The following is a 16,071-nucleotide window of genomic DNA, read 5'->3' as shown; positions in this document are numbered from 1 at the left end:
AGGCATTCAATGACTCATGGCACAAATGTTATGATTTACAAGTGGATTAATATGTTACATTTGTTATACAGTAATGCAGGACTTGTGAAAGGCAGTGCTCTGAAATAAATGTTTTATGGCCTATTTAGAGCACATGAGTGAAAATATTCTTCAAAGGGACACTTTCATGATTTTTTTTCCTATTCCGCCATTCACATCCCCAGCAAAGAGGCCTTTGTAAGGATACCGGATTCCGCCTAATGTTCCATGAAGACCATGGTGAATTTATATTGATGGGACTGTTGACTCCGAACTCCATCGGCATGATTTTTTCATAAGCCACGGGGAACAAGAAGTCAGTCAGCTGACAGGTGTTAACACCGAGAATAGCGCTGTGAATAAGAAATGGGACACGCATAAGAACGCGGCTGGATTTTCTCTCTCTGAACGCCCCTCAGAACTTGTGTTTTTCTGCACGCACTGTTAAGAGTATAGCTAGAGGTTTAACTGGGACTTTGTAAACACCACAATGCATGTCAAATGGGATGAGTCTTGATAGCTGTAAAACACAGGACCGTTCCTGGCTTATTATCTTTTAGTCAAGCTCCGGAGCGACGCGCGTATGCGTTCCTGCACAGCCGAGCCCGCTTGGGAGAGCATTGATTATTTTGCCATGAGCCGAGGAGAGAGAGAGAGAGAGAGAGAGAGAGAGAGAGAGAGGTGTGATTTTTCTTTTGTACTCCTTGAAAGAATCAAGAAAAATAAATATTTGTGCTCGCATGTCAGAGGGGGGCAAATACAGTATGTGTTTATGAGGGTTAGTGTCACAGCAGCGCTCCTCTGAGGAACAGTCTGCCAACCCCAGGCTGAGCCGCATTCTCACTAGTCAACTTTACTGCCTTCATTTGGGCTGACGAATGGCTGGCTGACTTATCAGCTCCTCGGCCTGCCGGCTGTAGTGAGTCCCAGGAGCTCCGAAGGACCCGCCGCCTCTGGCCCGATACATCCGCCTCGCACTTGGTTTTCTCTGGCTGCAGCGACAGGAAAGGGGGAGGCCGGCGACTTCAAGAGCCGGGCTTCCTGCAGCTGTTCTGTCATTCAGCGCCTACCCATGGGCTCTTGCTTTCTCAGCAAACATACATCAGACAGATATTAGAGTAATCCAAAGGTAATACATTACCCGGCGTGCCAGGGGGACGCTCTGCCGGTAATGGATGCCTGTGCCGCACATCCCCTCTGTCAGCCGCTCCACGACTCCACCAAATTCCACCGCTAAACCTTTTTGCTTATGTCATTACCTGAATTTATTTGGAAGTAATGCAGCCGGTATTTTATTCTTAATCACACTGCCCAAAGGATTGAGACATATTTTCGAGAGGAAAATAAAGCTTGCATGCTCTTATGAAAGCAATATATTACCTGAGCACTTAACAACCCAGAGAGAGGAAATAAAACTAGCCGCACGATTCTTGTAGTATGTTTATAAGACTATATTACTATCTTGCCGCAGCCCCCTGTGTGCCCGAGGCTGTGCGTTATGGCAAGTACTCCATCTGCAGTTGCATATTTTACCCTCAGGTTATTACAATTCAGATTTGTTTGCACCAATTTACCGTTTATTGTGTTTTATGGTTCACTCTCTGTAAAACGCTCTTAAACATGCTCTGAGGACTAGTTCGTCTCTCGCTCAGAGAGGTGTTATCAGATGAAAGTTGCAAATTGGGTTGCGTGCGTGCGAGAGGCTAGCGCTGTTTTCTGCACGGCAGGCAAATAAGGGGACAGCAAACTTGGAGTCGGGATTCGTAGTCAGCTGCAGACTCCAAAAGGAAGATGATTGCTCTGAAAGGCCCCCATGACATCTCCACATATGGGGGGCCATATGTTTCCTAGATAGACAAGCAAGGGCGAGCGCAGCTCTGCAAAGCACAAACAAGATCTTGGCACTTGGAGCACTCCGCCTATGAACAAAAGGAAACACAACAACAACAGATTCGCAAGTATGCTTAGCATAAAGCTTAAGGGTGTGTTCATATCCGCAGCCAAAGTCTAGATCAAAATAGACAGCTGAGAAAACGATACGCTTATTAAAGAGACATGCACACTGTGTGTGTCTCATTAGGAATCATAGGTATTTTTAAGTCAAATGTGCTTCTGAAAATGTTTTATATAATAACTGAAACAAGATGCAGCAGGGTTTAGGATAGGGGTGGGTTAGGGGCTCAACACATAATACAGTATAAAATAGAAATGCATTTAAAATATAAAAAGTAGATTTTTTTTAATTAAAAGTAACACATTAAATTTATTAAAAGTGACATTTATAATGTTCTAAAAGATTTCAGTTTCAAATAAATGCTGTTCTTTTTGAACACTCATTTAAAGATTCCTGAAAAGATCACTGCATTTTCCACAAAAACATTAAGCAGCACAACTGTTTCAACCTTGATAAAATAAATGTTTCTTGAACATCAAATCAGGATATTAGAATGATTTCTGAAGGATCATGTGACACTGAAGACTGGAGTAATGATGCTGAAATTTCAGCATTACCATCACAGGAAAATAAATACATTTTGAAATATTAAAATAGAAAACAGTAATTTAAAAAGGTAATAATATTTCACAATATTACTATTTTACTGCATTTATGATAAAATACATGCTGCTTTGGTGTGCATAAGAGACTTCTTTTGAATAAATTCTCGACCCAAATCTTTTGAATGGTAGTGTAAATTAAAATTATTCATAAATATTTTTGAATTTTAGATGCTGACATTATGTCCATATACATTTGAGAGTCATTTTTTTAAATGCTAAAACAAAAAGAACAACAAAACTGGATTATTTCAAACATGATAACTATGCCACTTGCTGAAATAAACTTGCATACAAAGTTTGACAAATATACAGGAAAAAAACTGTTATTCAGAAAACTGAGCTCCATTGATTTTAAATTAATTGATTGAATTCAAGTAAAATAATATTATTCAGCATCAATGAATCCACCTAAATACAAAAACTTTAGGTAACCAATACAAATAAAAGTAATGGTTATCAGGTAAAACAGCTCCTTAAAGTAACAGTGGCAAGTTACCACTTTTTACCTTGCAGCTTATGTGTTTAAGTGTAGATGTCCATGTGTGACACTTCTCATGGTCCTGTTGTCCAAAAACAAAAACTGGGTCGAAAATAGACAGTGTGTAAATAGACAGCTGGATCACTAACATCTATCCAAAACCTCAACACTTGTACAGGCTGTATGGAGCCAGTCTGTTGTTTCCTGCTCCATGTGGGGGGTGGGGGGGATGCGTTAGTTTCCTCTGTTAGTTCTCCTCAGAGCTGAGGAGAGTCTGCGAGACTGACAGCCCTGCTGATGAGACGATGGCATCAGAAAGCATCGTCTGACAGCTTCTGCTTGACAGGCTTCCTGTCTGAATTTGTGGTGGCTCCCAGTTCTCCTTCTCTCAGCCCTCTAGAAGGAAGAGACATCCCTGGACGAGGGGCAAGGTGAGCCTGTCACTACCTGACAAGTGTTTGGTCATGATGAGCTGAAAATCATAATTGTTCACAGCATTATTGATGGCACAAATGCATTTAAAGGTATTGTTTGCTGCATATTAAGTTAGGTCAACTTGAAGCACTGTGTCGATAACCTAAATAAATTATGTCCAGTTTTCTATCAAATGTAGAAAATGATGAAAGAGACAACCTAAATCATTTCCTGGTGATTTTATAAAAGCATAGGTGCGCCATGTGTACTGAGACTGGATGTTTGTTTTGAATTCGTTTTGAGTGAGAACTGTCAATTGGCATCTCAGTGCCATATGTTAAAATGACAGGCCCGGAGAGAACAAATACATCAATCACAACGCTGTCAGGACAGAAACACACTCCAAAGCAAATACTTGCTTTATACATGTTGCAGCAACACATACAATCCAAGAGTCTACAAAAAAGCTTTAAAATGTCCATATTTCCAGGGTCCAGATGCAGGTTAGCTCATGCCACAGCAGAGAGCTTGGGTTGTGCCTTTAAATCCCAAAGCATCACCCCTGTTGATATCTTAGTCCACCAAAGACCTCATAAACCATTAACTGGCTTTCCTTTTAATCAATTCATAAACAAATATTTTAGAAGGAATTGAGAATTTATACCCATACAATTATGGCACTATACATACATATACCGTATATATATATATATATTTTCACACTGAGGATAATTGACACAACTATTAAAAAATCTCTGATGCTTAAGAAGGCCAAACAATGCATTACGAGCCAGGGGGTGAAAACTTTTAAATGTAACAATCAGGGTAAATTGTACTTCTGTCTTCTGGGAAACTGAAGGTCAGTACTAAATGAAAAATGTGATCTTAAAAAAAGAAAAATGTTCACCCCCCAGCTCTTAATGCTTTCATGCACAAGAAGGCAACACACTGAATTAAAAGCCGGGGGGCTGTACATTTTTCTTGTTTTGCAAGAAGTATCCAAGCAAGAGATATTTTTTTCCAAAAGACATACAGTATATAATATGAACTATGCACTGTTACTATTCACTATGTACTCTAGTCTAGTATATGATTTTTATAAGGTTATTTTTGTAACCCTTATGCTATGAAAAGCTGGCAACATTTAAGTGCATGAAGTGTCCAACATTGCTTAGTTTTTTCAGTTAAATCATTTTACATTTCGTTATTTTAAATGTATTTCTTCTTGTTGCTTCTAACGCTTCTTTAGCGTTAACATCAATACTTTAAAATTGCATAGAATGGTGCATAAATAATTAGGATGGACTTTTTGTTTTACAGCTAAACAACGTGTTTATTCTTGCGATTAATGTTAGCTAAAAATAGTGTGCTTAAATAATTCAGCATCTGTTTTTCACTTCCTAAGGCTACAATATGATTTTCTTTCCTGTGATTATCGTTACGCTCATGCCATTTGCGTGCTGCAATAGCTGGGACATTCAATATGGCGGCTCTAGCTAATTAAGTCCCACCTTCTAAAATAAAAAGGCAATCGCCAGTCTGCCATGGTCTATGTGAAACTTGAGCTCAGCATCTGAACAAGACCGTACATGTGTAACAGACGTAGACCAGTGTGAGTAAACCTCACTCCCCTGGCTTCAAGAGGTCTGCTAGCGACTGATGCTAGAGGCTGCGGTCTTTAGCGTCGTTGTTAGCGCGCCCACCTCCCTCACCGGAGACGCCGGTTCGAATCCGCTCGGAGCAGGTGTAGTAGGACTGGTTTCATTTGGTGCTGTGACCTGGATGGGAGTGAGGTTTAGGAGGGTGAGTGTAGCGCTATAAAAGCTGTGTGTGTAAACCTCACTCGCCTGGCCTCAAAAGGCTCCCAGAGACCCTATATTTGGAATCCCTCTGAGGGTCGAGTAGGACCGGTTACACAAGTACACATGTTCATTGGCTGGATCAACCGGAACTATGCAGTATGTCGTGTTATTTGAGCGTAGTGTGCCCTTCAAGTGGAGTCGGAAATATTGTAATTACGAGTTATCAGCACATGACCAAGCAAAGTCGTGATTACAAGTGGGAAACTCAGACTTCTAGATAATATATGAGTTATAATATTTGAAAGAGTGTGATGATTTAAAAATGGCGGAAACACTGTTCTGTTATATAGCTAACATAATCTATAATCTATATAGAGATCAGTGAGTAAAGCAAGTGTGTCGCAAACTGTGTAAAGTTAGTCACTCAACTTTCATGTAACAAAACTTTTAGATGCCATGACACGTTTATGACACCATTTCAGATTTTATTGCTAATATAAAATGTTAAAGAAATGTGACTAAAATGTTACTAAAGTAGTTTTTGAAATTTAGGTAGGCCAATTTAATTTACCCATTCAATTGTACAGAAACTGTATTTGTATAACAGACAATAGCTGTCCGAGTGCGTTACCAAGATGGTCACCAAATGAAAGGATTTAACTTAAAATACAAAATAAGCTTTGAAGTAAACAATTTTTTTTTACCTTATTTAAACAGGAGAGCAGATGACAGAGACAGGGAAACCATATGGAGTTATTTCTCGTGAATAAAGGCAAAGCTAAATGAGGCATTAATTATTATGGGTTTATGGAATTATTGTTGTGCGTTATTTGAAATGAAAAGCGTGCTTGTAATTTTTAATTATAAACAATAACAGTCTGATCATTTGCAGTTTGCTTACTACTTAAAATGATTCCAATATGCTGCTATAATTAGTATTTTTTATCCTCAAGATTAAAAACAATTACTTAACAAATGCATTGGCAATTAAAGTATTGATAAAAAAATGCCATTAAACAAACATTTTAAATATACTTTATGTTGGTACATTAATTTGGGGATCCAATAAATATTTCAGTAAAATTGATTACAAATGGTATTATGTGAGGCAACTTGTGATTAATCAGCATGATTAATAATTTTTTTATGAATACTGTATGAATCATCAAAAATTAACACAATTCTAACGTATAGCATCTTTTATGGTTTATAGCTTCTTCATTTCAGGGGAGAAATATGCTTTTAATAAAAACATTTATATGCCTCTAAATGAACCTTGTTGATGAGGATCGTAAACATTTCATTAACTACTTTGCTCTAATAAAATCAGTCTAATAAATAACTGATAAATGTACTCACGTGTGACAATAGGAGGTGCTGGTATTTTCAGACAGCCGAAGCCATGCTTTGTTCACTCTGTTGATCTTAGACTCGCTAATCTTCAAGGCAATTTATAGCAGAGATTGCAGCTATGCATCATTTTACAGTTGTGCATTATACATAGAATTATTCAAATACATGAGAGCATGTCATTATTCACCATCTTTGGGGAGTTCTGCCATGGGGAGGAGGCTCAGAATTGAAAACATGTAACCTGGCCCAGACCTGCTTATATATTCTAATACAGAGCGCTGCATTTCTCTGATTGTTGTGAGGTTTCATCATCTACGTTCTGGAAAAACCTTCTCAACACCCCGCCTCCCCCCGTCACATCACTTAGCACAGTTCTCACATTTCATATCAAATCTTAAGAATCGTTAAATATGGTCTTTCCATTTTTGCCCTTCTCATCACATTAATTAAAGCTACAGACAAGTGTTGTGTGTATAACCCTAGGCCTATTTGCAGAAAAAAAGGACCATGTCAGCTCACATAGCGTTTGAGGTTGGACTTATATTGTGTCTTTCACTTCCAAAAGAGAAAAATCACTTTCATTACTCATCACCACATCCGCCAAGTTGACAACCTTCCCGAGACGGCAACATTCAAGGGAATTACGCCAAGGCTAAATTTGTTTATAATTTGGGCTCTCATATAAAGACTATTTATGCTTTAAGATATATAGTGTTGTTAATGTCTTTCATCAAGCTGCCAAAGCTGGATTTAAACCTTCAAACAATTAATACCAAATTTTCGAATCACTCATTGAGTCAATGTATCGATTTACTCGGATTGTGTTAGTCATCTGAGAGCCACATGCAGCTATCACCCAAGAGTTATTGCAGGCAGCTGAAGCCTCAGATACACTGTAGCACCTTCCCGTCCGCTTCTTTCAGCGAAGCTCTCAGTGAGGTTTGAAGAGCGCATCGGTCCCCCAACTCAACGCAAGTGCTCATTTCATCTGGAATGACAATTCTCACTGTACAAAGTCCAACACAGAGTGACGACAGGATGCTGGAGAGTGTTGGAGACACAAGGGAAATATCACATTTCTCTTTACCCTCCGGAGCGATGGTCTCTTAATACAGCTAATGAGAAAAGGGTGCTATGAGTCCTCACGAAACAGTAATTGTCAGGCCTTCTCTTTAGAAGAACAGCTGTGAGTGTGTGTGTGTGTGTGTGTGTTTGGGATATTAAAGTAACGTAACCTTCTGCCTTCCTGCCCTCTGGGTTGACACTTTTACTTGATTACTGAGGAATCATTAGGCCCGTCTGGTTTTAAGTGCAGCAAAATGGCGTGAAAACTATCCCAGGTTTGCAAGTTAAGTTATAGTCTCGAGAGCAGCAAAACAATGATGGTTTGTTTAATTCGTCTCCTAAAGTTAAGTTCATGGAATTAAGAATATGCTGTTTTAAGAAGCACTGTGTGTTTTTTCATCTAGGGTTTCATCATAACATGTTGACAAATGGTCCATTAGATTAAGGGAGTGATGATGACTAATATTTATGACCTATTGAGGAAATACAATATCCAGGATATTACTATAAATGATCCAAAAACTTCTTCACGAGAAATCAAATATTACTTGATCTTTTGAGATAAAAGAGTTCATTGTACTGTGAAAACATACTGTAGTATTTCTGGAACTCCAAACTTCCTCTCCAGTGAAGAAAAGGGATCATTCATTGAAACTAATGGCTATTTTATGTCACGCGCACAAAGCCCATGTCAGCGTACAGTTACTACATTACAACATTTCTACATGATTTATAAAATGGCTATTTGGAATGTGCCATTGATAATTATTACAAATTTCTTTGTCTATTTACACGAGGAACAAAATCACATTTACATTCCAAACTGCAAAAATGTAAAAGAGATGGCAGAGAATGTGGGGGGAAATAAAAGAAAGGCTTATTACTGCAAAAAAAAAAAAAAAAAACCTTCATTGACAGCCGATCTTAAAAAAGTACAAATAAAAATAAATAGAAAACTATGGGAAGTGTGAAAGGGCTTCTACCTCATTGCTTGTGTCTGATGTGAGAGACATATGAGCCGACAGTGATACAATGAAGGACAGAATATCTTTCTTTTTAGACTGATCTGATGACAATGTTTAAAAGTTTGCGGAGACAAATGGAATAAAAATAAAGTCACTTCATTATCACTCTCATGGAAGTATGAAACAGCTAGATAGTAAATGCAACCGAGTCAAATTTTAGTATGTAATAATTCATTGTTATTTCGCATATTTTAAAGCGTGTCTGCACACATTTTTAATCGTCTGTAATCTGCACTGCAGATCAAATTTAGATTTTCTCTCTCCTTTCTGAAGATAATTTAGAGCTTCACGGGTACATCTTTTGGAGAGATCGGTTTTATTGCCCAGAGTCCTTACATAAAAAACAAAAGCTCTCAAGGCTTCATTTACTAATGATTAAAACACAATTAGATTTGTTTTATCACCATTAGCAATGTGACTCAAAATCAGTTTGTGTTAGGTCAGTAACTCCTCCCAAATTGGAGAAAACATTAATTTAAATCCTTATGATGTGCCCAGATTCTATTTTCCAATTTAGCTAATAAAGTGCATAAATGATTCATGGCAGACACATACATAATTCATAATTAGATTACCACTTGATGGAGTGGAAGTTATTAATTGTGAAGATACACGTGCGGCCGCTAATTCTTGAATTCATTTGTGTGGTTTTCTTTATTGGCACGATGCTCGTGAGCTGTGCTGCACTGCTGCTTCTGATTACCGGGCAGCATTAACACATTGTTACAGCAAATTATCTCTTTCCTGGGACAGGCCAGACATTAGTGATGGCTGCAATATGCATTTGCCTTTAAAACTTAAGGGGGTGATTTAATTTATCGAAAGTGTCAGATGGCTCCAGTAAGTAATTATTTCAAACACCCTGAAGATGGCAGCTAATATATTCCAGCACTGTAGGGAACGCATTGTGACTAAGCTGTCCTCTCCTCTGTCCATCCGAATAAAGTGTCCTCATACAATCTGAGCTCTGCAAACCCAACCCGATCACACTAAATGCGTCTCTATAGCACGCAGTGTGTTTATCGTGTAATTTATACGCGGAAATTCGTTTTTACGTGCATAGGATACGCATGGGTTGGTTAGGGTAGGTTTAGTAGTGGTGTGGGGTGCGTGTGTATTATACGTTTGGGTAGAATTAGTGGTGTGGGGTGCGTGTGTATTACACGCAATGAAGTGCGTATCAAATTTTCGCGAAAACTGCGTATCATATGCACGTAAAAACTAATTTTCGCGTATAAATTGCACACATTTACGTGTTATAGAGACGCAGAACAGGCTTTACGTGAGAACAGGCTGTCCCAATAGAGCACAAAATGTACTTTATGTGTTTTATGGTCCTTATGAGCATAACAGATGTGATCACAACGATCTGTCGTTGGAAAAGATCAGCGTGGCGATTCTTCAAAAACTCATCTGTGTTCCACTGAAAAATGAACAACATACAGGTTGGGATGGGAATGACAACAACATTTTCATTTTGGTGTGAACTATTTCTTCGACAGTTTCAGTGTTTAAGAGGATTTCACTGAAATGCGTTTGTGCTTTCATGAATTTGTGTTTTGGTTTATCCCTGCAGGCATTTTCATTGCACACTGTCACCTTTATTTCTGCACTTATGACACAATACGATTCTGTCAGTCTTGTTGCAGGCTAAACTTCATCTGGACAGCTGGAGACCATAACTCATGCGTCATCTCCATCTAACTCCAACAGATCTTTAATTAATCCATGCTGTCTGACAGTTAAGTCACCCTGCTTTGCTTCACACATGACATGAAATAGCCCTTCCTCACCTGTCAATAACATTAAAGTGTCTATTTCCGCTTGGCAAGCCTTGCTTGGAGAAGATAAACAGGGTTGGCTCTTTTAATGGGCCCAATAATAATGGCCCCTTTAACATTCATGAGAATCTCCTATTATCTATTGATTCAGTCGCACCCAGCATCTTGCTGACTTACGCCTCTCCCTAATTCCCATTACCGGGAACACTGTAGCCTTATCAAGCCAAACAATACGGCAGTTGTCAGTGAGAGCAGAAAATATGAGGAAGCATCTGCTCGGTCCAGGAACTCATGACACTCCATTGAAAAAAAAAAAAAAAAACACAAGAGAGAGAGAGCCGCTTCTGCCTCCTCCTGTGGAAGTCCTCTCATTGACCTCCGGCTCCATGTGTGTGTGAACACTAAAGTAAATATGATGGTCGAGCAGATAAATCAGAAGACTGAATCCACCTCATCTCATGTGGGATGGGATGGGGTTTCGAAGGTTGAGGGGACAAGGGAGGCCCAAAATAGTGGCTGGCTCCTTGCCTATAAACCTGTCTGTGAGATATGTCTCTCACCATGATGGCATCCGATTCTTTCCCCCCTATACTTCAATACCGACTGCTATCTCCTTCCTCCCGCTATGTCTTTGTGCTCTTTAAGACAAAGGGTAATAAAGCTATAAATTGTGTGTCCTGCAGAAGGTATAGACATTCTGTCTCAGTACTGCTGTTAGAACTGCCATAAAGCACCCTCAAAGTCATAGATAAAGATTTAGAGTTATTTAACATCCTCCTCCAGCACTAAATCAGAGTGATAAGAGAATTAAGTGATGGCCATAGGTTCTTTGTCCTTAGTCTATTGATTTTTTTTTTACCTCCAGAAGGATCCAGTATGTTATAATTATTGAGCTTTGGATTTGATTCAGGTGTACAGAGCGGAGAGGGTGACTACTTCGATTTGAACTGGGCTAAATGAAAAAGCACCTAATTTTTCCAATTGCAAATGTGCTTTAAGTGATCCTTCGGGTTTAGATGTGTAATATTATTATTTTTACTATAACAAGTGGCTTGTTAGCAGCTCTGCTGTGAGAATAGCTTCATCCTATCTCAAACTAATTTGAAGATGCAATTGTCCACAAAATATGGAGATTGTGTTGCCCAAAAGTTTTCAATTCTCAAAGTCATTAAAGTAAAATGGAATTGGAATATATATATCCTATATATATATATATATATATATATATATATATATATATATATATATATATATATATATATATATATATATATATATATATATATATATATATATAAATAAACACTGTTCTTTTGAACTTTCTATGCATCAAAGAATCCATTAAAGAATCAAATATATATATATTTTTTTAAATAATTGGTTACCCCCAAGCAGCACAGCTGTTTCTAACATTGATGATAATAATAATAATAATAATAATAATAATAAAATCTTAATCAGCAAATCAGCATATTAGAATCATTTCTGAAGGATCATGTGACACTGAAGACTGGAGTAATGATGCTGAAAATTCAGCCTTTGCCATCATGGGAATAAATTACATTTTAAAATATATTAAAATAGAAACAGTTACATTTAAATTGCAATAATATCTCACAATATTACTTTTTTATATAGGCTATTTAATCCTTAAACGCATACCTTCATTCACTACACTCCTCCTTATTCTTTTTAAAGTTAGACATCCCATCTTAGTATTCCTCAATCAATTTATTATAAACAATATTTAGAAAATGTTATAAAATTAAAAAATAATGTTTTCCCATTCATTAAAAAAAGATTTGTGTAGGGTCGCTAATGACCTGAGGTGTGTAACAGTGTAAGTATATTTTTTTTCTGCACAGCATTAAAGGATAATTCCGGTATTTAACACCTTGAGTCTATATTGTAGTTTGTTTTGGATGAACAAGAGTGGTGGACAACATTTTTTTGACAATGGTTCCTCTCTCGAGTTTTTGACTATAAAAGAATTGGCCATGGACCCATTTAACATTGGAGTCAATGGGCATGTCCGAAAATGTCATTAAACAGCCCGGTCTCACCCCAAAACGTCATATACTGACGGGTCTTGAGTCTCTTGACCATACGTCAACATACGACGAAAAGGGTACCCCTATAACGTCAATATGAGACGCAGACATAAGCGCACCAGCAGCGCCTCCTAGCGGTACCCTAACGCATACCTAAACCCAACCATACCTGAATCGTCACATATGGACGTTAAAGGGTACCCTTTTCGTCGTATGTTGCCGTATGGTCAAGACCCGTCAGTATGTGACGTTTTGGGGTGAGACTGTGTTACATTAAAACAACCTTTAACATTAGTTTTCAAAACCTGTGCAACTCACCGAGTGATTAGTGATGTTAGTTGATGTTCCAGAAACAAAAAGTGTTGCGAATATACAATTTCTGTCGTGTTTTATTCGTCATTTTGTAAAATCCCATTGAATTCTGTTGAAGGACTGAGTGCTCGTTAATATAAATGCGCTACCGGAAACGGAAAGGGGGCTGTTTACATTTGGTCGATGTAGTCTTTTTGCTCGCTTTCGTTTCTCATAAGGCTAGCGAGCAGAGCAACTGTGCTCCGGGAGAGTAAGCGAAATAAACAAACAAAACCTTGAAAATATTGAAAGACGTGACCACTGACCAGTGCAATATGAAGTTGAACTCGACTGTGACCGTGAGTGTCCCGCGAGACATAAACATCGGTTATCGCCATCAAGTGGTCCGGGAGTGTGCTGACGCTTCAGATTCAAATATTGAGCGGAAGTTACACGGTTGTGAAGTGTCTGAAAAAATTGTTCCACTATAGCAAAATAAACGGATTGGAATCATATATTGCGACGATATATTGTTTATAATTATCAACGAACACCACTAACCACTCGGTGAGTTTAACAGTTTTGTAAACGAACATTATTGGCTGTTTTAATGACATTTTTGGACATGCCCATTGACTCCAATGTTAAATGGGTCCATGGCCAATTCTATTATAGTCAAAAACTCGAGAGAGGAACCATTGTCAAAAAACCAGAGTCAAACATTCGTGTAAAAGCATAAATAGAATGGAAACTCTACTTTTAAGTTTGACCATATTTTTGGTCAAAATGCCTTTTGAATGGGAGTGAATGGGGCACTACAATGAGAGCACCCAAATCGCTATTTTTAAAACACTAATGAGGCTCGAAACAACATGAAACTGTGCTTGAAGTATCACCAGGGGCTCTACATATACTCGAGCATTGACAACATTGTTTGTGTACACATAGTTTACCAAAATAAAGATTTTGAACAACTCACTGTGTTTCCGTCCGCCGGCATTTTGTCAGTCAAAAGTAGTCGATCTCCGAATGCAACGTAATGAACTGACTCCATATGAATGTCATGAACTTGTAATTCCAATGAAAAGCATGATAACTTAGACATGATAACTTAGACACTTAGCTCATGGCAATATTTCAACTTTGGAAAGATAGAAACAACTTTCCATCTTTACTCTCCTCATGTTACGTTGCATTTGGAGACACATTATAGACTTCTATAATTAGGCTGCATAGTTTAGAACAGCCGGGACCGGGAACACTTCCCGTAAATCCTGATGTACTTGGTACATCATAAGAAGGATGGCGTCTACGCTAATATTAGTCTCTCTGTCTATCCCGAGGTTTACCGCTGTCCACCGGAACCAGGCCGTATCCAGATCTGATGAAGGACCAGCGCCAGGACACGACGACGCCGCTGACCTGAAGTGTCAACCAGTCTCTCCTCCTCTCCACTCCGACTACAACCAACTGGAACTGGACAAAAACTCTGATTCATTCTGAACTTCATACACTGTTCACTCATTGGCCAGAGGAGAACTGGCCCCCGACTGAGCCTGGGTTCTCCCAAGGTTTTTTTCTCCATTCTGTCCCTGATGGAGTTTTGGTTCCTTGCCGCTGTTGCCTTACCTTCTGGCTTGCTTAGTTGGGGACATTTAATATTCAACAATATTATAGATCTGCCTTAAAGGTGGACGATGATGAAATTGTTTTTTGTATTATTTTCATGTAATCACTGTGAAGCTGCTTTGATACAATCTGTATTGTAAAAGGCGTTATATAAATAAAGGTGACTTGACTTGACTTGGAGATCGATTACTTTTGACTGAAAAAATTCCAGCCACCGGAAACACTAACTGATAAAGTGAGTCATACAAAACCTTTCTTTTTAGCAAACTTTGTGTACACAAACAATGTTGTCAATGCTCGAGTTCAAGTGTAGGGCCTCTGGTAATACTTCAAGCACAGTTTCATGTTGTTTCGAGCCTCCTTAGTGTTTTAAAAATAGTGATTTTGATGCTCTCATTGTAGTGCCCCTTTCACTCCCATTCAAAAGGCATTTTGACCGAAAACGAAAATACAGTCAAACTTAAAAGTGGAGTTTCTATTCTAATTATGCGTTTACAATGAATGTTTGACTCGGGTAGATTAACAAAAATAGCCTAGGTAAAATTTTGGCTGGAGAATAAGTGCAAGTCACCTTTTTTTCCACAAGGTGGCAATGTCTTATACACAATGCAGGCAGAACTTCGCAGAAAATAAAAGAAAGAATGAAGTATAATCAGCAAAACTTGAAATGTCTCAGCGATTTACTGCAGAGCAATTACTGAACGCAATCAAATAGTGTCTCTGTCACATGATGGTGTATCTGGCGAAGAAGCTGTCAGCGAAACTTTTGATTTTGAAGATGATGAAAATTATAGTTTTGAGAATATGTTTGAGATCGTGAATATACCAGATGCTGAATGTAATTGGGAAATTAGCTCTGACGAGGACGGTGATGATGGTATAAAAACACCTGTTCAAACTGAACCCTTCCAAGCTCCAAAAGGTAACAAAATTTGCTTTGTTTCATTCTTCTGTAAGGTTTACTCTAAAACCAGATGAGTAAATATTATCGCGACAGAGATCCGTCCATCCATGTTAGATATAGATTCGGGTCGCTAAAGACCCGAAGATGTAATAGCCAATGATTGGCGAAACATTCATGTGCCTGTGCATAAGACATTACTTTAAAAAATATTACAAATTCTTACAAAGCTCATGTATAAAATTAAATATGTATATATATATTAATATTGTCATATATTATAAATATTGTTTTTTAGTTCTAGTCCATCAATGACATCTAAACTTTATCATAAATTAATCTGAAAACGCAGTCATGTGCTTAAATGTCACATACAGTATAAAAGAAAGATAACTTTGTAAAACACACACAAACACACACACAAACACACAAGCACACACACACACACACACACACACACACACACACACACACACACACACACACACACACACACACACACACACACACACACACACACACACACACACACACACACACACAGGAGTTGAGTGCAGGCATTCAGAGGTTCAACATGTTGGGCATGTCTCAATGAGCACATACAGTAGGAGTGATTAAATATACCGGAGGCCCTGCATTTCACATGCCTTTAATCTCCATAAACAAGCCCATTATATGTGATGGCTCATCAATACCAGTAGCAC

At 38.3% G+C, this 16,071-nt stretch overlaps 2 long non-coding RNA genes across 2 annotated transcripts; one reads left to right on the top strand and one right to left on the bottom strand.

Annotated features, from left to right (window-relative positions):
* Positions 1-1,827: 1,827 nt before the first annotated feature.
* On the bottom strand, positions 1,828-14,574 carry LOC307010550. Its single transcript, XR_013800213.1, has 3 exons — positions 13,817-14,574; positions 3,084-3,527; positions 1,828-1,937 (listed from the first exon to the last, which is right to left on the bottom strand). It is a non-coding gene; the product is annotated as an uncharacterized lncRNA (long non-coding RNA).
* Positions 1,853-11,722, top strand: LOC307010551. The gene is made up of 3 exons (XR_013800214.1): positions 1,853-1,976; positions 3,402-3,486; positions 10,353-11,722. It is a non-coding gene; the product is annotated as an uncharacterized lncRNA (long non-coding RNA).
* Positions 14,575-16,071: the final 1,497 nt, after the last annotated feature.

This window comes from Phoxinus phoxinus, assembly GCF_949152265.1.
Source record: "Phoxinus phoxinus genome assembly, chromosome: 14".
Lineage (NCBI taxonomy): Eukaryota > Metazoa > Chordata > Actinopteri > Cypriniformes > Leuciscidae > Phoxinus > Phoxinus phoxinus.
The sequence above is the reverse complement of the archived record's forward strand: the minus strand, read 5'-3'. Positions and strand labels throughout refer to the sequence as shown.